The 22,178-nt window shown below is 40.4% G+C and overlaps 2 long non-coding RNA genes across 2 annotated transcripts; one reads left to right on the top strand and one right to left on the bottom strand.

Annotated features, from left to right (window-relative positions):
* Positions 1-1,722: 1,722 nt before the first annotated feature.
* LOC146578791 (uncharacterized) lies at positions 1,723-10,914 on the top strand. Its single transcript, XR_014891523.1, has 4 exons — positions 1,723-2,059; positions 5,172-5,276; positions 9,480-9,555; positions 10,265-10,914. It is a non-coding gene; the product is annotated as an uncharacterized LOC146578791 (long non-coding RNA).
* On the bottom strand, positions 10,644-14,768 carry LOC146578790 (uncharacterized). The gene is made up of 3 exons (XR_014891561.1): positions 14,642-14,768; positions 13,792-14,157; positions 10,644-13,565 (listed from the first exon to the last, which is right to left on the bottom strand). It is a non-coding gene; the product is annotated as an uncharacterized LOC146578790 (long non-coding RNA).
* Positions 14,769-22,178: the final 7,410 nt, after the last annotated feature.

Below are 22,178 nucleotides of genomic sequence, written 5' to 3'. Positions count from 1 at the left end.
TTGTGAAAAACTGCAACAAAAAAACAAGACATGGATTATTTTGATCCCGAGCTCAGATTTATCAAGGAAGCACCAGGAAACAACAACAATCATATCAACAGACACTTTATTTACAGTAAAAACATTAGAACCACAATCTCCTAAAAACTGCATGAACTGTATGTAAGAAGCTCCTGAGTTCAATTCCACCATTCAATTCAATTCAATTTTATTTATATAGCGCCAAATCACAACATAAAGTCGCCTCAAGGCGCTTCATAGATACAGAGAAAAACCCAACAATCATATGACCCCTTATGAGCAAGCACTTTGGCAACAGTGGGAAGTAATACCAGAGGGTCATAGAGGGTTTAGAGGCCAAGAAGGTGTTGTCCATGATGGATGTTAGCTTAGACAACATCCTCTCCTCCCCAACCTGCTTGATGGACTTCAGTGGAAGCTACTCCACCCGGGCCCATGGCTTTCCTGGTTTTCATCTTCATCAGCTGACTTCGCCCCTGGTAAGTTGTGATGGAGAGGCTGCAGTGTAGGCTGTGGGTAGGTGTCTCCTGATGAATGGCACAGGGGGAGGAGGCAGTAGAGTCGTTGAAAGAAAAAGGATCAGTTGAGGTGCTGGAGGCTGGTATGAACCCTGCTTCTGTTGTTTATGTTTCTGTAGATTCAAACACCATCTCCACAAACAACAACAATACCTCCTTCAACACCACTGCTGACACCATCAACACCACCAAATCGAAAAAATCCTCCAACGGCATCATCACCAACTTCACCAACACGTACGGGACAAACGCCATCGCCAAAAACTGCCACAACAACTCCAGATCCACCTGGTTCTCAAAAGATGGATGCTGCTCTTGTGGAAAAAAGTGTCCATTCCAGTACTTAGGGGCACATTTATGTAGGTCAGCTCTGGGCCACTCTTCAATTATTATGATGTTGTTGTTTGGAGCTCGAAATGGCTGGGTGACGTTCTTCTGTCCTGACTGAGCCGTGATGGTTTCCTGGTCTAAAAGATGAAACAACAGAGAAGAGAGGAAGCGGTCACTTCTACAGCAGCCAATCAGGGTGAGGAACAGAGACAACTGCTCTCTCCTTTATGCTGGTTGAATCACATAAACGTGACCATAGACCTGTTAAAATCTGCTAAGGAACCACAGAATTCAGACGAACAACAAAGCAATAAAGCAACAAAACAAAACAACTTGTGTTTAGCTCCCAGTGTCAGAAATAGAACAAAAACACAATCTGAAAAGATTTATTAAAAAAGGGAAAATAATTTTTTGCAAACGGCTTTGAACAGCTGCTTATTTGTTGTTTTGGTTCTTATGCTCAGAAACATGTGATGTTTGTCAGGTTATTAAGTTGTGACCACATGATTAAATAATGATAATACGTTTATGTCTGTGTAGGTTTTCAGACATCCTACCTTAGAATATAAAGCGCCTCGTGGCGACTGTTGTTGTGATTTGGCGCTATATAAATAAAACTGAATTGAATTGAAAATGTGTTGACCAGGCCAACATTCGTTAGTTTTTGCTCCTGATTTCACCATCAGCTCTTCATCTACTACACTGCTCCCTCTGAGAAATCAAGAGTCAGATAGATGCAGGTGACGGGCTGACTAAATGATGCAATGAGCTCCATACATCAGGCCCACGACTCCGTGCCAACCGGGGAGCGCTGTAGTACGTACCATACTGTACACTGCCCCTATCGGTCATCGGCTCGCTCTGCAGGCACACAGGGAACGCGCTTCCGCAGCAGTCTTTGTGAGCTCGCTACACGGTTTCTCTCCGTGAGAAGAGAAGCTGTTTGTGTTATTAACGTTTGTGTTATCGTTCGTGGACGGTGGAAAACAGCTTTGCTAGAAGCTTTGAACAAGGATGCCCTTTACTCGAAAACGACGTGGGCTTAACTTTGGATATTGGAGCCTGTTTTTAATCGTGACGTCGACAAAAACGAAGCTTATCAGCAGCTTTCACCGTCTTCATGTTTGCTGACGTGTGGGATCAGGCACAAAGGAGCTGCTAGTATGTTTTTAGAGCCTCTGCATGTCGGGGTAAGTAAAACACAGACACGCAGAGTCACAAGAAGGTCGTGTTTCACGTCTGGTTGTAGCGCTGAAACATGGCTGCTGCTCTGGTTGAGCGTTGTGCCATTTATCACCGACGGAGCGTTCCCCAGCGTCGGGAGCGCGCACTGGTCAGGATCCAGGTTACTCCGCTTTCTTTACAACCAGCTAGTCAAGTAGTGATGTTTTAATTTGGTGACAAAGTTACAGTTGGATGTCGTTACATTACCATAAAGTGGAACCTCCTAGAAAAAGAAGTTATAGTTTTAGGAAGTCTTACATCCTTGTTGTTGGTTCAGAGGTTTCAGCAAATTGCTGCGGAAATGTTAAAGTTTGAGTGCATTCTCAAGTGAGGGATTATTTCTTATTGGAACAGGAGGAACGAAGCCCAAATATCAACAGGACCTATTTTCTTTTATCCCTGACCTTCGCTGTCATCCAGTTTCTGGATGGGGAAAACTCAGATAAACTTCACTACAGTGATGTTCTCAGCAGGTACTTGATGCGAGACAAAAAATGACTGTTCCTTAACCAGGCTCTGATGGTTAAATAATCCACACACAATGCGCGCAAACAGTGCTGCAGTTGTGCGTCTCCTCGAGTTTTAGTACTTCTTTAGTGGCTTGGTTGTTCTCCTGACATAACGCTGTGATTTGTGCGCCGGGGTGAAGCCAGCCGACCTGTTACTCGCCGCGACCATTAAGCCTCGCGGTAGCGCTTCTCCTCCTTCGCTGATCGCTACGGAAGCACGACATCGTGTCGAAAAGTCAGTTTCGAGCTTTTTATTCTTAATTTTCTCCCGTAGCAGAGCACTGCACATGCTAATAGCATTATATTAATCCCAACTTCGGGTTTGCCTGATTAAAATCCCCTGTCATGTGAAAGTAATCTGGGACAGTCCGCTTTTTCTCCGCCACTCTTGTTTGCACCGACAGGCTAACTTTAGCGTGACGTGTCGCCTTGCTGTCGCTAGCTCGGTGGGTAGCTGTGTTTTGATTGAAGTGAACGTTTTCTGTTTTCTGAGGTTTCAGCCGAAAAACGATGTCCATCATGTCTCGGTGGCTCTAACAGTGATCACTTAAACTACACACAAATGCCAACACTAAGCAAAACACACAGAAACTTCACACCACACAGAGCCGCTTCTACTTCGCAACTAGCGAGCTAACTTGCGCTCGAAGCCCGGTAACCGGCGAGCTTCGCTAATCACGTTTACGTCCCGGTTGCGTGTGTTTAATATGCCAATAACGGCAAATCAATTCATCAGCAATCTAAGAGTTACATACTCACCTGTTGATGCAAACGCGAAATAACAGACGAGAAGAATCCCGAAGAGCGACGTAAGAACACCGCTACCCATCTTGTCGCCGTGAAGACGTTCGCTCGGGACGGTAACGGTGCCAAATACGGTTGTGCCCCGAACTGGTTTCCTGGTTTCCGCATTAAAATGATTGGCCGTATTTACATTGTTGTAAATGACTTGTTGGTGTATATGTGAAACGTGTCAAATAACGCAGGATTTAAGATACTTTGCAAAACAGTTAATTTCTAAATTTTATATATAAATCGTAATAAATCATGTTCACTGAACTCTACTTACCAATATAAGTAAAGACAATACACATAAAAATAAATAGAAACATTGGAAATGACTTCTGTTTAAATGATCAGTTTTGTAAAAACTCCAATAATCCGTAAATACATTGATCGGCTCTACTTTCTAAAAGACTGTATGTTTGTTATATTTATTAATAACTGTTCATTTGTTTGTTTGTTTTTTTAAACATTGCAGTCAGATCCTTAAATGTGTTTATATATGTTGATAAAACAGAATAAATTTTCCACAGTCAGTTTTTTTATACCTAATATTTTGTCTTCATTGTGTTTCCAGTCACATCATAATTGAGTTGTTGAAGACTTTCAGAAAGGACAGAATGAGGCTGACAGGTGAAAATCGATGATGACAGCTTAAGGATTCACTGTCGTTAACATAAGTGCACTGACACTTAATAATAAAAACAAAACTGCAAAATTAGAGTCCAGATGAGAGTTACAGCTGACATAAGTAGCATTATAACTTTTATTTATTATTTTTATAGTTTACATGTTGTGTATATTTAAAGTACCTAAATACATTTTTAAGAGGGCCACATGGTGACACTGAGCGTTTGCATCCACCACCTGGTCTCTGTGGGGGGTTTGCATGTTCTCCTTGTGTTTGTGTGGGTTCTCTTCACGTACTCCAGCTTCCTCCCACAGTCCACAGACATGCAGTCAGTGGGGTTAAGTTCACTGGTGATTCTGAATCGCCCAGAGGTGTGAATGTGAGTGTGAATGGTCATCAGTACCTGGTACCAGGTATTTCTTTAGTACCTGCTCGGCCGGGTTTCCAAGCGATCTGAGCAGGTACTAAACTGTGATGTCACCGATTGGCTGGTCGGTGACATCGCTCGATGAGTCGTAACAGCGTCATGTGTCCCTGAGACAGACTGAAGTGGATGAGAGTGGATGGGTTCATTTTAGTTTAAACATCTAATGTGAATGTGAAGAGAAAGCAGCACCATGTTTTCTTCATGTATGCAAAGCAGAAACCGCATCCTGTTATTTAAAGAAGTAAACAACATGTTTAAGCTTTTCATATATATGTTCATCTGTATATGTTGGCTTTGTACAAACATCACTTCTCTGTTCCTGACATCAGCATTATAAATCCAGGGATGGAACTTTTTTCACTAGTAGGATAAGAAATTGTTGGAGGACTGCTGCATTTTCTTCTTTTTTCTCCAACTCTTAATATTTCCAATGTTTTATTCTTTGAGAAAATGATTCATAAACACAAAGTTTTTCTTGTTAGAAAGTCTGACAGGGGTACGCAGGTGATGCTGAAGAGGTTCATCAAATGGACACTGGTGTAACATCCGTGATGTCGATCAGACGTCCATCTTGGAAATATTCTTTAAAAAACTATCTGTGTGTTTTTGTAGCAACTTTAAGTAACAGGGCGTTCATACCACGTGTTAGAAGAGAGTAACCGTTACAGTGTGTTAATAGTTGTATATATTTCTAATGTATCTGACCTCGACTCTCTTTGTACCAACAGGAAGGAGGAAGAGGGCGACTTTACTTGGTGTCAGAGACAGAAATGAGAAAAAGCTGAAATGAGTGAGAAGGACGATGTTGGAAACATCTGTGCTGTGTCTGCTCTGTAAGTAGAATCTCTGTGTTTGTTTGAATTCTTGTACTTTGACTGATCTGGTCCTGCACTACAGAGAAAGTTTATTATACCCAGGGTATATTTCTGTTATTCAGATTAGTTGACGCTAACATTGGTAATCAGGATATTCTGTCATATGAAGCTGATATGAGTTGATAAAACTCACTCAGTTAACCCGGGGTTTCCCTCCCTGCACTTCCACATGTGCTGTTTTCACACAGTTATGGATAAATGTATCAACATCAAAGAGACTGTTTGTGTGAGCAATATACAGTAATGCAGTACTAGCAAACCTAGTACTGTACCAGTACTCTGTTGCTTTAGTCGAGTTTTATTGTCAACCAAACAATACACACTCAGGTAACAGTGGGACAAAACATCCTCCTTCAAAGGTGAAAAACACTGTAAAATGACATGAAAATATAACAAATTCAAATATACATGTTTACAACTATACAGAAGATAAACTGAGAATAAGTTCAACAGTATTGTGCTTGGATAGAGAGAGTAAGGATGAGGGCTGTTCGATATAACCAGATATATCGTTTCAGTTTACGCTATCGTTTGTTTCGTGGTGTCGTAAAATAAACTGTTTACGTCAATATTTTTTCATGGTTTTGACGGTCGCTGTAGTGGCTATGTTAATTAAAGTTCTCTCTTTCTCTTATATTTAATATAACCACACTACGGACGCACAAGCGCCTGTTTTTATGCGTTGTCATGAACAACAACGACGGTAAAACCATCGTGTGTCCGCTTGTTTATGTTCCACATAAACTTTTCACAATAAAGCTCAAGATCCTGTTGAGACTTCTCAAAATAAACTGAATCATATGAAAGAGTATGCAGTGTTTATGGATGAGAAGCAAAACAGCTACAACTTATGTCTAAAAATGTATCGTTTCATCGGTTAAAACACTCGACTCCAGCTACATGACGTGCAGCTGGAAACACTTCACGCAAGTCAAGCTGCCCGAGATTCACAGAATTTACAGAAAATGTTACATTTTTGTGATTTATATCGTTATCGGACGATAGATGTTTTATATCGGGATATGAGATTTTGGTCATATCGCACAGCCCTAGTAAGGATAGAAAAGGATGATAATACATAAATACAATAGTACACAGAATAAATGCACTGCTCCAAAAACAAAGGGAAAACTTACACAACACAATGTAACTCCAAGCCAATCACACTTCTGTGAAATCAAACTGTCCACTTAGGAAGCAACACTGATTGACAATCAATGCCACACACTGTTGGATTAGACAACAGGTGGGAATTATTAGCAAGACATCCCAATAAAGGAGTGTTTCTGCAGGTGGTGACCACAGACCTTCTCTGTGCTGATGCTTTCTGGCTCATGTTTTGGTCACTTTTCAATGCTGGCTGTGATTTCACTCTAGTGATAGATTGAGACAAAGTCTACAATCCACACAAGTGGCTCAGGTAGTGCAGCTCATCCAGGATCACATCAATGTGAGCTGTGGCAGGAAGGTTTGCTGTGTGTCAGTGTAGTGTCCAGAGCATGGAGGCGCTACCAGGAGACAGGCCTGAACATCAGAAGGCCGTAGGAGGGCAACAACCCAGCAGCAGGACTGCTACCTCCACCTTTGTGGAAGGAGGAACAGGAAGAGCACTGCTAGAGCAAAATGACCTCCAGCAGGCCACAAATGTACACATGTCTGCTCAAATGGTCAGAAACAGACTCCAAGAGGGTGGCATGAGGGCCCGACGTCCACAGGTGGAGGTTGTGTTTACAGCCCAGCACCGTGCAGGACGTTTGGCATTTGCCAGAGAACACCGAGATGGCAAGTTTGCCACTGGCAATGAAAGCAGAATCACACTGAGCACATGTGACAGACGTGACAGAGTCTGGACACAGTGTGGAGAACCTTCTGCTGCCTCCAACATCCTCCAGCATGATGGTTTGGCAGTTGGTCAGTTATGGTATGGGGTGGCATTTCTTTGGGGGGGCTGCACAGCCCTCCATGTGTTCATCAGAGGTAGCCTGACTGCCATTAGGTACTAAGATGAAATCCTCAGACCCCCCCTGTGAGATCATATGTTGGTGCGGGCAGCTCTGGTTTCCTCCTAATGCAAGACAATGCTGAACCTCATGTGGCTGCAGTGTGTCAGCATTTCCTGCAGGACGAAGGCATTGATGCTGTGGACTGGTCCAGCTGTTCCCCAGACCTGAATCAACCCAGCACATCTGGGACGTCATGTCTCGCTCCGTCCACCAACTGCACCACAGACTGTCCAGGAGTTGGCAGATGCTTCAGTCCAGGTCTGAGAGGAGATCCATCAGGAGACCATCCACCACCTCATCAGGAGCATGTCCAGGTGTTGTAGGTCATACAGACACGTGGAGGCCACACACACTGCCGAGCTTCACTTTGACTTGTTGTAAGGACATTACTGTAGAGTGTTTTTCCTCGTTGAGTGTGACTCCAAATCCAGACCTCCATGGGTTGCTACATTGGATTTCCACTCATCATTTTGTGTGATTTTGTTGTCACCACATTCAACTATTTAAAGTATTTAATGAGAATATTTCATTCATTCAGATCTGGGATTCTTATCTTTGTGTTCCCTTTACTTTGAGCAGTGTGCAACACAGACAGAGTCAACAGTGTTGGAAATGAGAGGACCTTCAGTCGTCTCAGGAAGGAGTGTGTACTATATTACTCTTTAGGACATTAGTCCTTCGCTACACCAACGAGTCCTCAGCAGCTGTTTATTTATTGATGGTACGACTTATTTTATTACAACACTGGTAGAATAAACAGTTTTTACTGAATAAAGTTACAAGTTTAAGAGTCAGTAACTCACTTTAAATATTGTTTGTATTTGATATTGATGGAGCCTCGTCTTCATATTTGCTGCAGCCATGATTGTGACCCTTCTGTTATAATCCTGACTTCAATAATATGAAAATTATTTAAACATTATATTTAGAACAATGTAAATGTGTGAAATGAAGAATACATTGAAATGATATAAATAATGTAACGTCAAAGATGAATTATTGCTATAGAAGATTTAATACTTAACTGGTTGCTTCATGAAGGCTGAATATGAAATATTTGCTCTGTAGGACATAACATAGCATCTATAACACATTCTAACAAACAAACATATTCTAATAATAAACTAAACAAAGGAATTCACTTTCACTCGTTCATCAGTAAAGTCAGAGGTTGAGCTGGAGCTCGTGTCCCGTCACACCAGATGTGAGAGTAGTGCGTTTGTTCGGTGCAGCATAACAAACTGGCTAATTAAAGTCTATATTTACACTTTTTATTGGAAGACTTTATTTAATTCTATATGAGTAACAATAACAAAGTGAGCTGCACTGAAAACAGGTGAGCGTGTCAGTGTTCACAGTAATATTCACAGGAAATCTTAACACTTGTTAGACTTTTTAAGCCATGAGGAGGTTTTGCTAAACTCAGAATCTCCTCTAAGCTGCACTCTGACAACAGTCCAGCTCCATCAATGATCCCATTGTAGTTCTTATTTCTTACATGATGTTTATAGTGAGTGGGCTTCTTTGCAGGCTGCTCAGTGTCTTTGTCCCTTTGATGGGGTGTTGTTGTCACCCTGCTGGGTCCATAGGAGCCTCTACCAGGAGGCTGAGGGGCAGCGTTGGAGGTCATCAGTGTTTTTAGCCTGAAGTTAGCAGAAAGGCTAAACTTGACTCTGTTGCATTATAGAGACAGAAGTTTAAATAGTGTTTAACAGGACAATCGAGGCTAAAATGGTTTAAAAGATGAACTCATTAAAAAAACACTAACAAATCTTCATGATTCAAATACTGAGAAGCTTCAATAACAAATATGTGTTCAAGCCAGCATGATGTTTGCTCCTGTAACTGATTGTTTTTCCATCTTGTTCTCTGAATATGTTACCAAAGGCTCCATAACTAATGTCATTCATTTTGTTTCTTATCATTGAAACTGTTGTAGAAAATCCACTTTGTTAAGAAAACAGAGAAGCGACGTCTTTATATGAGACTTCAGAAAAATGTTGTACAAGACAAACTGAACAACATCAGAGCGACATCACGACTTCCTGTAACTTTTCTCTGTCCAGCTAAACATGAGTACCTTCCATTTTCTCCTGCAGAGGATTCTGGGTAAAGTCAATCGTGCACTGACGTCCTGTGTGTGTGTTTTATTGTGCAGATGCAGCTGCAGTCGGCTCAGCAGTGAGAACTGAAGACGTCAGTCAAAGAGAAGGAAAAACAGTCAGAGCTGAGAGGTACAGCTGCTCTTCTTTTAGTACAAACACCATAAATCTGTTGCTCACAATCAAACTTTATTGTATTTTTAAGTTTGTGTCACTTTTCAAACCATCGTTACGAGTGCTTCCCAGAGACGATGAGTGAAAGAGCAAAGAGTAAAATATGAATCAAACTACGGCCACACAGACTCAAGCGTCATGTGGTGAATAACTTCCAACAGCTGGATGAATAAGATGAGTTAAAGTTTATATATTAGTCTTTAACAAGGATTTAAAAGACGACACTGATGAGGCGAGCCAGATTTCTTCAGGCAGGTCGTCCCAGGATCGAGGAGTCCTCACAGCAAACATTCAGTCGTCTTTAAGTGTGAGCTGGGAACAGTGAACAGGTTTGTGGCTGCAGCATCTCAGGATGTACACACTGACTGGGACACAAGCACCAGTTCCACTAAATATTCTGGTGCCAGTAACCTGTTAAGATGGAGCAATTTGATGTTATTTAATCAGTTTATTTTCATCCTGCAGTTAAAATGTATCAAAACAAGATTGTGTGTCTGCAGATGCTGTGATCTGACACACCAGCACAGAATGTGTCAAAGTTCAATAAGTTACATTATTGTAACTGTGATGCGTTCACTGACGTGTCCTGATGCTTTGCTGTTTATAAAGAGAACAGAGAGGCTCTGCTTTGTGCTTATATTCTCCTCCTGTGTGTTTGTGTGTGCAGAGTTTCTACCAGAGCCAAATGTCATCTACTCCTCACTGAAGTCGTCCACCAGTCCAACCACTGGGATCCAGCTGCTGCTCTCTAACTGGTCCACACAGCAGCTCCCTGAGACATCCTGGAGACTCGGACAATCGTTGTCAGAAAGGAAATCACTCAAATAAGTCAAAAACTAATCAGAGACGTCTGATTATCAGACAGTTACAAGGTTGATGGTAACACATTTTATATCCTTGGACTAAACTCAGTCTGCATCTACAGGATGGCTCTTATTTCATTATTACTGACTTTTTATCACCATTTTAACCTCTGCTTTATAACTAAAGTGCTCAGCAGCAAGTTTTCATAAAGTCAGACTAAAGTGAAAGGAGTCAAATACAATCTCTTTATTGTGTTTATTTAAAGTTCACAGAGGAATGAATCACTGTTTATGTGATGTTTGATGTCACAGCTGTCTGTGTCACTGTGAGAGACAATGAACATAAAAATAAACATTATTTAAAATCTGAATATTAACACACATTTATGGATGGTTTGTCACACAGATTAATATCTTATAAATTTATATTTTTCACTATTTTTCACAGGTACAAGTGTGTTTTGTAATATGATGGAGATCCTTTACTCCATTAATAAACAGCCTTCATCTGCAATGTGTCGGATTTTACTTTCTGAGTGAAATTGTTTTCAACACACAGTCACACGTTTATGTTAGAGCACCCTCCACTGCGCATGTCCATTAGTGATTCTCTTCACTGACCCACAGATTTGAAATCAGGATGTCGCTCACATATAAAACAACATGTGTCTCTGAGCAGCTTTTACCAACCACCAAATTCATGAGACTGTAATACATTTACTGATGCTTGTTGCAGCTCTGTCAGCAGTCAGGGCTGCAGGTGGGTTGTTTTCACCAGAAGTGACCACTGCTACCAGAAATATCACGGTGTGATGGGTAACAGGTGTGACGTCAACTCAAAGCAGATGATAGTTTAGGTGATATTCATTTTAAAGGCATTATTTTTTTCAGGTTTTACTCTGAGGAAGTGAGTTTGTCATTTGATGCAACCAAGATGAAGTGGTCTGTGCTGCCATCTACTGACATTAAAGTGCAACAACAGGCTGCCCACCTCTGAGTCTGCAGCACTCAAGGTTTAATGTTTCCACTTCACACGGGATCAGGAGTGCTCAGCTCTTTACAAGAAAATCTCTGTCACACACTGAACACCACAAAAATATACAAACAAGTTCACAAGTTTTATTTCATTACAATCATATACACTCACTGGCCACATTATTAGGTACACCTTCCTAGTACTGAATTTGGTCTTTTTTTTTCTTTTTACTTTCAGAGTTGCTTTAATTCTTCACAGCAGATTCAACAAAGTGCTGCAAACATTCCTCTGATGTTTTGGTTCATGTTGACGTGACATTATCACACAGCTGCTGCAGATTTGTGAGCTCCATGATGCAACTTCATCTCAAAGGTGGTTAGTTTGTACTGAACTTCAGCACCAATGAACCCACAGAAAAAGTAATTGTACAGTCATCATCCTCTCAGAGTGCAGACAGCCGTGACTCTCAGTTACTGACTCACACCTCAGTGCTCTGTGGATGAGGTCAGCATTCAGCCTACAAATATGTACAGTACACACTTTAAATACAGAAGTCCTGTTTCTCATCCATCAGTCATAACATCATCGTACACACTGATGTCTATATCACAGCCAATGTGGGCCACAAAAACAAAAGAAGATGAAATTCTGAGGCCACATCTGGAGCACTTGCAAAGAGATACAGAAAGACGTGGAGCCGGTACAATTATTTCCAAGAAAACAGCGAGAAATGCAGTCAAAGAGCCAAGAATGGACCAAAGTCACACCTGAGACAAGTTTCTCCGTGCAGGAGGAACGTTAAAACAATCATCACCAACAAAGGCTCAAAGGATGTTCAAAGGATTAAAAACATTTTCAGTAAACATGCTCAATACTTTTGACATTTCTTATCATTACAGATAATTTATGGACATCTATGGTTTGATTGCTTTGCATGTGTGGATTGGATATTGTTACCAACACCTGGTGAAAATTTCAATCACAGTAATCAGCAGAGATTTCCCACTGAAGCATAAACTGCACTGACATCAGTGACAAAGATTTCTTTGAAAAACTAGAAAAACAAGCATTTCAGTAATCAGTCCTTCAGGAGATGAAAACTGGAGTCAAGGTCTCTGTATTGGCTTGAGAGAGAAACTGTTGCACTGTTGCAAATGTGCAAATGTTGCAAATTAAATGTGAAAATTTAGTTTTAGAATATTTTTGACAAAAGTTTTAAATGTGAATTTCAAATGTGAGTTCTGGATCAAATAAGACCTGAAGGCTTTTAACCTGCTCACACAGGTTTAGTGGAAGAGTCTGAAGTTTGTTATGAAGTTTCTCTCTGAGCTTCAGAGCTGCTGATTAAACCTCAGTTTTGTCCTGAGTGAGTTGGAGGAAGTTTGCTGCCATCCAGGAATTAATATGTAAGATGCCGAGAGATCTGACTGGCTCTGTGTCATCAGGAGACACAACAACATAAAGTTGTGTATCATCAGTGTACTAATGTGTACTGATTATGTGCCTCCTGATGACATCACAAAGTTACAGCCTGTAAATGTTAAAAGCACTGGTCCCAGATTTAACCTCTGTGGAACACCACAGTTCAGTTTGTAGCTCCTGGATGAAGATTCATCAACACGTACAAAGAATCCTCCATCTGTGCAATTTAATCCAGTTAGAAACTCTCAGAGTCTCTATCAATGTCTCTAAGCGTCTGCAGTGATCCACAGGATCAAAGTCAGCACTGACATCAAGAGGAACCAACATAGATTCAAGAGTTTCTCTGACAGTTTGCGTTACATAAATCTCCAACCAAAACAGGTTCTGATATAAAGCTATAATGGTCCACACAGCAGCTCCGACCTGAACACATTCAGTGTGAAACACACTGGTTTATATTCTGTTTGTTCTCCTCGTGATGTTACCCTCATACAACTATCTATCTAAATATGTCATTTTTATAGTTAAACGTTTTTAACTAGTTTAATGTATTATCTCTCTCTCTCCTGTCATCCTATTTTCTTTCAGATCATCTCCTTCATTGCTTCTTCATCAGGAAGGATCATTCTTCCTTTTTTTAGAGATCACGACAGCGACCACAACAATGATCACAGCAAGTAACAAACCAAAAGCTACCAGTCCAGCATGATATCTTCTACCAATTTCATCCTCCTTCCCTCCATCCTCTGTGTCTCCTCCTGTCTGACCTGCAGGTGAGAAACAGGTGTGAGGTGTCAGCTGTCAGGTAGGTGATGAGTGAAGAACAGAACAGAATCAAACTGCTGTCAGACATTATCTACTGCACTCCGATCACATCACTCAGACCAGCTGCTTTCTACAAAGTCTCATCAACAACATCTTTAGAAACAAACAACAACAACCAGGAAGCAGCTTCACCTCTGATCACACACACACTCAACTCTACTCACTCACCTGGAGGATCAACAACTCTCAGTGTGATGATGCTGATGGGGTCAGTCTTCAGATGAGCTCTCTTCCTGCGGTTTGTTCTTCTCTGGACGACACGACACTCGTATGTTCAAGCGTCTACAGCTGTGACATTTGTCACAATCAAAGACACGTCTCTATCCTTCATCCATCTGTCCTGCAGATCCACCCGGTTCTTAAAAGATGGATGCTGCTCATCAGGATCAAACTGCCCATCCCGGTAAGTAAGGACATATTCATCTTCCAGGTCAGCTCTGCTCCACTCTACAACTAGGATGGGGATGTCCTTGTCTGGAGCTTGACATGGCAGAGTGACATTGTGTCCCGAGTCAGCTGAGATGACTTTCTGGTCTGAAAGAGGAAACACCACACAGCAGAGAGGTTAAATGGGTCAAAGTTCAAGTGTTCACTTTTACAGCAGATAATCAGAGTATCAGAGAGAGACCACTGGTGTCTGGTTTATAGTCGTTAAATCCTTTAAAACTGACCATCAGACCTGCTGCTGAGCACAATCTCTTATACTAAGTGCAGAAAATACAGATGAATGACACTGAGCTCCAAAATAGATCCCTAAACTCTGCAGTAACACTAAAGTGAAAAATACATATTTCAGGACAAAAGAAGTATTTGTGTGTGTGTGTGTGTGTGTGTGTGTGTGTGTGTGTGTGTGTGTGTGTGTGTGTGTGTGTGTGTGTGTGTGTGTGTGTGTGTTTAGTATGCACTCTGGGTATGAGAATGTTTGAAAACAACACAGAGAGGAAAGTGTTATACAGTTTCCTGTCTGTAAAGACTTTCGTGAAAGTGTGTCTTAGAAATATGAAAAACAACCAATTACCTTTGTTTTCCGCGGTTGCGTGTGAGAAGAGATAAGCGCACAGCAGTAAAATCCACACTGGAACCACTGTTTTAGTCATTGTGTGAAGGGATTAAAATCCTCCCGAGGAGTCTTTGTAATGCTGATGCAACGCGGTAGGAGTGAGAGCGACTCTGTGCTCTGGTGTTATTAAAGTTCATACACAAAACTGATCGTCAGATGACGTATGTTGATCTGATTGGTTAAGACCCGTCCGTGAGGTGTAGTGTGTTTGTGTCTGATGACCCTGGGTTGTAGGCGATTTAATTCAGTTCACGTAATTTTCGGCTGGACGTCGAGAAGCATCGGTAAACACCGGCAGTGCACGCGCGGAAACAGCGGAAGTGGGAGAGGGGGGGAACCGATGAGTTGTTGGCTAGGCTAAAGAAAACAACCACTCCCCACACACCATATTCCTGACCAACATTAGATCGCAAGTAAACTGAAAGGACTGGAGCTGCTGATCGCTGATTTGACAACTTTATCCAGCTGCAGTGTGAGGTTTATTAGAAACCTGCTAATCCTAGAAACCACCGTGCAGCTAGCAGACAAAGCTAGCTACCGAAAGTGGTTGGACTGGTGGACGACTTCAGTGAGGAGTCGATGACATTTGGCTCTGGTAGAAACTCTGCACACACAAACACACAGGAGGAGAATATCAGCACAAATTATTATTTTTGGCTCTAATTAGTAAACACAGAGTGAGTCTATAACACTAGCAATGTGTTAAAATTGTATGAACACAATGATGAGCCAGATTCTGCTGGCGTGATGCAAACTGTGTACCATTATGGAGACAGACTGGTCAAACTGGCAGAACTGTGATGGTTGCTGCTTGAAAAGAGCAGTGAGGGAACTGTGGCTCAGGTTTGAGGTTCATCCATCATCAACCAGAGGACAGTGCTCTCTGATGTCAATGGGATGAATAACTCAATTAAGAGATGTAAAGTGTACTTAAAATGAGAAAGGTAGCAAAGGGTAGCAAAATTATAAAAAACTCAGTTAATTTTGAATGTTCTAAAGAAATTCAGGACATTATTGTAAGAGGTAAACTAGAAGGGGAGGTGGTGACGCTAATCAATCTCTATATTCCCCCTGAGAGCAATCAACAAAATGTGAAGACTACTTACAACAGTCATGTCAGAATCTGAAGGGACGGTGTTGTGTGCAGGAGACTTTGTAGTATTTGACCATAGGATTGATACAACAAGCATGAATAGAAGCAAAAACAGCCTGGCGAGGATGGTTAATACCTTTATGAAAGAGCAGGGAATGGTAGATGTATGGAGGGAACATCATCTGCTGGATAAGGAGGATGCACACTACTCAAAGACTCACAACACTTACTCAAGAATAGACTATGTCTTAATGAACAGATGGGATCTATATAGAGTAACTGAATGCACAATTGGAGGGGCAGATATTTCTGATCATTGTGCCATGTGGAGATCATGATTATCTCAGTAATCCTTAAAGAGGGAAAAGTCACTGAATATTGTATCAATTACAGACTCATATCGGTACTCACTGTGGATTACTAAATATACACATCTATAATTGCTAAACAATATGGGGCAATTGTGACAGATCTAATTAATGATTAATTAATTGGATACAAACAAAAAAGGACAGTGCAGCCCTAATAAGCCTGGATGCAGAGAAGGTTTTCCACAGTGCAGATTGGAGCTTCCTGTACCCCATGCTTGAAAGGTTCGGCTTTAATGACGGTGCTGTGATGTGTATCAAATCTATTTACTAATCTGCGACAGCTGGACTGAGTACTCATATTAAACATGATCTAAACCGATGGTCAACTCTTCCACTAGACTTTTTTAGTGCAAGAATCACAACAATAAAAATGAGTATCCTCCCACAGCTATTGTACCTTTTCCAATCCCTGCCAGTGAAGATCCCAGTGGAAAAATTCAACAACTGTGATGCTCATCTCTAGATTTGTTTGGAACGGTAAAAGGCCTAGAATAAAATATTCAACATTAATACTGTCTAGGAAGCAAGGTGGTGTGGGACTCCCTAATCTAAACAGCTCAGACTCTGGACTTCCTACTTACTTCCTACGTTACTGTGTAAAGTTTCCACACAGCAGCTGCTGCATTAGACAAAGTGAAAAGTTTGCCTTGTTTTCTCTTCATAAACAGGGTTTCTTGGTAAAGAGGAACTTCAAGCTTCAAATTACAGATACTCCTGTATGAAACTTTATCTTTAATCATCATCTCTCAAACTGCTGAAACTTGCACAACTGTCACTGAAGACTAAACACAGATTCACAACACAGAGAGGAACAACCAGCAGCAGGCATGTTGTAATATTCATGGATACAGAGTTGACGTAATGTTCATTTGGTGCCAAGAAATGTGATCCCTGCTCAGATTAGCACCAATGTCACGTGGTGTTTTACTACTCTGATGCCACAGGAGTAAATGTGACACTCAGGAATTTGCTTGAGTGAGTCGGCAACAGAGAGTCAACAGTTCCTGTTGAACTCTACATGAATTTCTCCATTTTGTTTTCTGTGCTGTTTAAACAGGACAGCCCGGATATTTGATTTCTAATTCTTAGTCACACAGTTAAATACATTTGGTTTTATTCTTTAATCTGTGAGTCAGCAGATTCAAATCAACACATTTTTATTGTATTTATCCCAGAAACCCTTCAGCAAAGCTCCACTTTCTGCTTCCTTACACACAGGAAGTCTTTGAAAAACTGTGAACCAAATTTAAACAGACTCACTGAGTCACTGCTTAACAGTCAAACAGTCTCTGGTAATGAATCACACAGAGGCCACAAAATATCACATTCAGCTTCCACTCCTTCATGTCTTATGTCTCTCTAAGGAATTATCTTTTTAACTTCAGTTCAGATGCTTCATCTTCTGTGAATTCGGAATAAAATAAAAAACAAATCGGGTTTAAACTAACATCAAAAAATAAACATTCATCTGATCATTGTTAACATACACAGTGAGCAGGTTAGTCAGGACTGTGTTCACTGATACGACTCCTGATTGACATTTCTGTCACATCTTAGACTGATATGTGTGTTTATCCTCTAAAAAGGACATCTGAAGATTTGCATGAAGAAAAACTAAATATCCATCCATTCAATTCCGCTTATCAGGGTCGCGGGGGCGCTGGAGTCTATCCCAGCTGTCATAGGGCGAGAGGCAGGGTACACCCTGGACAGGTCGCAGGGCCAACACACAGGGACAGACAACCATTCACGCCAGAAGCCAGAGTACCCGGAGGGAACCCACACAAACACGGGAGAGAACATGCAAACGCAGAAAGACCCTGACCTGATGGTGGAATTGAACTCAGGACCTTCTTGCTGTGCGGCAACAGTGCTTTTTTTTTTTTTTCTCTTTTTTTTTAAAAAAAGCCAAAAGTCATTGTAAACCCTCATTATGAACACAGCCACCCACTGATCCAGTGTGGAAATCTCATTCTTTGTGAGCCACATGCTTGACTTATGTTGGGTGGATTATGTTTCCTTATTGTCTGAGTCTTATGAATTAAGTTTGTAATAAAAAATTAAATGTCATAAAAGTGGGAAAGAACAATCATCTCATTCTCATGTTCTTCATTACTGTGTCCCTGTAGGAGCATGCTCTGCTGCTTGGGTCTTATTTGGTGTTTTGCTTTCCCTGAATGTTGTTGGTGCTGCAGCATGGTACTTTTATAAACATGGATGTTTTCAAAGGTATTTCATATATTAACTTGCATGTATCTAATATCTAGAATAATATGTAGTACTTCTCATTTTAAAGCTTATGTACCTCTAGAGACCTCTACAGGCTGCCATTAGGAATCAGGATGAAATCCTTGAACACATTGTCAGGCCCTACGCTGGTTCCGTTGATCCTGGTTTCCTCCTCTTGTACAATAATGCCTGACCTTAGTAGGCGAGAATATGCAGGCAGATGAAAGAATTGGTACTAATCACCCAAACCCCTTTGATTTTCAGGGTAGCGTTGAATTCAGCCCTCTGTAGGTAGATCATTTTCATTTCTATTAAACAATGTGGCATCCATTTGTTCCTTACACATTACCCAGTCCATATCAGTATAGATATGCAGATGATTTTTTTTCCAGTATTATAAGGGGCCAAGTCACATTTTTGTTACATTCTGTAAAAAGGAAAGTGCACTAGTTACTTTGGTGCAATAGAAATACAAAACGTTCTCTCCACCTGTCCAGCACATTCTCCTCATTGTCTAGGTTACCAGACTGTAGGTAGCTCAGAGGCTGTAGTTGCTATTCTTAGTAGGGAAACTGTCATGTGTGGTACCCTCAGTGGTCTTGAAGAAGCAGTCTTTGGTCCAACAAGAATCCAATTGTGTTAGTCTACCCCAATTGAACCACATCCTACATGGCGTTTCCTGGCTTTATAAAAGTGAATCCCTGGACAAATATATTGTAACTGAAGACAGATGCAGTAAAAAGACTCACTGCCTGCAAAGTATTCGGCAAAGTATTCAGACTTTATTTATGATTGAAGGTAATACAGAAGTTTTGTTCAAATCCTTCAGTTGCAGCTGAGTCTGCAATTAAATTGTACCTTTATTGTTTTATTTCAAATCTACTGTTCTAGTGTGCAGAGGCTAAATTTTAAAAGTTGATTTAATGTCCACAAATTTGCAGCCTCTGTGAATACTGTGTCACTATTTTGTACGGTAGGAGGTCTTTAAACCAACATGGTGGCAAGCAGCATGACACAAAACGTCTTTTTTTGCCTGTCCTGTTTGGCTCTTTTGCCATCAGAATGATTGTCTAAAGGCAAAGAAAGATGCCCAACGGATTTACTTTACCAAATTGACCATCCCAGCCTTGCCGTAATGGTCCATTTGATTCACCTTTTATTGTTTATTTTATTTTCACTTGCTGAATACGGGACAGACTTGACTGGGGGAAAGAAAGAGAAAGAGCTGAGAAGAGGGACGGGGGAAAAGGGCAAAAAAACAAAAACCAACAGAATGGGCAGAAAAAAAAAATGCATATATCGATCACCTGGTGGCACAGTGGTTAGTACTGTGCAGCAACAGTGCTAACCACTGTGCCACCGGGGTTAGCACATTTTTAAACAAAATCTTTAAGAATGTAGTATAGTAGTTTAGTTTTTCATTTTTAGTTCTGTGAAAAAGTAAATAAAAAATATTAAAACACTTTAAATAAAGAAAAACTTGCCTTTTTAATCATTTTATTGGGTGATTATTTATTTTGTCCTATTTTTACCAATTAAATATGTTGTTTGTGTTTTTGTTTCTGCTACTTTGATGTTTTATGTTTTAGTTTCTGCTGTATTTTTACAAGCTAAAGAAAATCAAAGAGACCCTTTTACAAACAGTTGATACTGACGGCTCAAAAGCTGCAGAACTGCATTCCAGATACAGACAAGTAGATTTACACTACAGTCAAAGGTTTGGGAAACCATTTCAGGTGATTACATCATGAAGCTTACTGAGAGAAGGCCAAGGGTTTGCAGCACTGGCAACAGCGAGCCCTGCAGCACAGGATTATTTCTTCAAGTAAAGGCTGATAATAATCCTTAATACTGGCCTTCTTTGATATATAATAAATTAAATTAAATTAAAATGTAACCTCCACAGCTCCTAATGAGCCTGTGACTGTAAGCAGAGAAGAAATTGGAGGTTGTGGTTTGCCATTCAGCTTCACCTCCCCCTCCTCTGCTGTCTCACATACCCAATAGGACACTCAGAAAGATGAAACTGAAATTTTGCTGTGGAATTTCTGTAGTTAATACAGAGAAAAAAAAGAGTCATCAACATGACTTTAGATTGCATATCAGTAATTTGATATGCAATCTGAACAGAAAATATAGAACGGAAAATATTTCTTAAATATGGAAGTAAAACCCTTTGTGACTAAAAGTTAAAACTGTGTTTCACTCAAACTTGTGTTCAGCGCTGGTTTCAACACCTCCCCCACACCACAGAAACAGCAGGACGCTGCCTTGTACACAGAACAAAGAGTAATTTTTCTTTAGCTCACACATAAAACAGTTGAAGTAACACAGTTTTACTATTATTTAGTGTTAGTCTCAACATATGCAGACTCAATCTATCTATATGATTCATCTACGTGGTACTAAAACCACATTGTCACACATGACAGCTACAACAGCAACATAGTGCATGTTTGCATTTGATTCGTTTGCTGTCAGCTTCCCTCTAAAACTGCTCCATGTTGCACAAAAACTGAATTATGGGGGTGGAGTGTAAGTACTTTCCTGTGGGGCTCAGCTGAACTCAGTTCTGGGACTTGAAATCAATAGCAAAGGTTTATTTTAAGACAAACACCCCCTTTCACTTCCATGAAGAAAATATGCTATTTATTTCACTCATACCAAACTAAAGAAGCCTCAAAGAATGTCTTTAACACTGTCATGTGACTCACATGCAAACTCCAGTGTCACATTTCACTGTAGGTGGAACTCGCTCTGAGAAAGCACACACAGCCATGATGACTGTCTGTGTGTGCTTGTTTTATGTGTCATCGTCCCCTATAACCGAGCACAGCTCATGATAAAAGTCTGGATGTTGTATAACTGTGTTTGTATACATAAGCAGAATATAGAACTACACTATTGCCTGTTAAACATTATTTTAATCATCTCTGAAGATGAGAAATCAGTAAGGAGACACCATGAATTAGTAAAGTACACAATTTGAGTAAGAAGCTGTCTGACTTGTTGCAGAAGAAGAAGCAATTTTGACAATGAACTAAATAAAGTGGAGGGTGTAGTTTGGTAACAGTCTGTCAGGTTGGATGTTTTTTGCTCATTTGATGTCAGAGATACTGAAAATTTTTAAACAGGAAGTGAAACTGATTGTTACATTTACAGAAGTCTAATGTGTAATTTGAACAAAATAATTGTAAAACTCTGGTGAACGTAGTTAAATCGTGTATGATCTGGATGAAATTCAACAACTTAACAGTTGTGAAAATTATTATTGTTGAGGTGACGTGATACAATATAGTAAGAGTGGTTAGTTGCTTCACATATCACAAGATCACATGAAATTTGAAACCACAGGTAAATCATTTCAGTTACAAGAGGCAAATTTAGCTGCTGTTGCCGTTAAAAGTACTTAAGTGAAATAAATATTATGACAACGACTTTTTTGAGAGGAAAAATGGAGAATAGAGGAGGTGAAGGATAAGTCAGGCAAATCAGTTCCACATATCTTAGTAAAACTTGAATGATTTAAATTTCAAATTTGATGCAACGTTTGTGCTGATATCATATTTACTGTCTCTTCTTTGTGTTGTCTGTTGCTTCAGTGCCAAGATAATCTCAGAGCAAATAAATAAAAGTAAATTCTACTGAAGCTTTTTGCAGTTCATGGGATTTCATAGTTTATTATATTAATTAATATTAATTCATTATGAATCTGAAATTTAAAAACACTCACAGAGCAAAAGAAAGTGGTCAGGTTAACTCAGGCTTTGCTGAGCTGATTCAACATTTCTGAGTAAAACCC

This window comes from Mchenga conophoros, linkage group LG3, assembly GCF_057382185.1.
Source record: "Mchenga conophoros isolate Kocher_MC1m ecotype Shallow Benthic linkage group LG3, M_conophoros_male_GT1.1, whole genome shotgun sequence".
Taxonomy (NCBI): domain Eukaryota; kingdom Metazoa; phylum Chordata; class Actinopteri; order Cichliformes; family Cichlidae; genus Mchenga; species Mchenga conophoros.
Note: the sequence above shows the minus strand (reverse complement) of the source record. Positions and strands in the feature narration are given on the sequence as shown.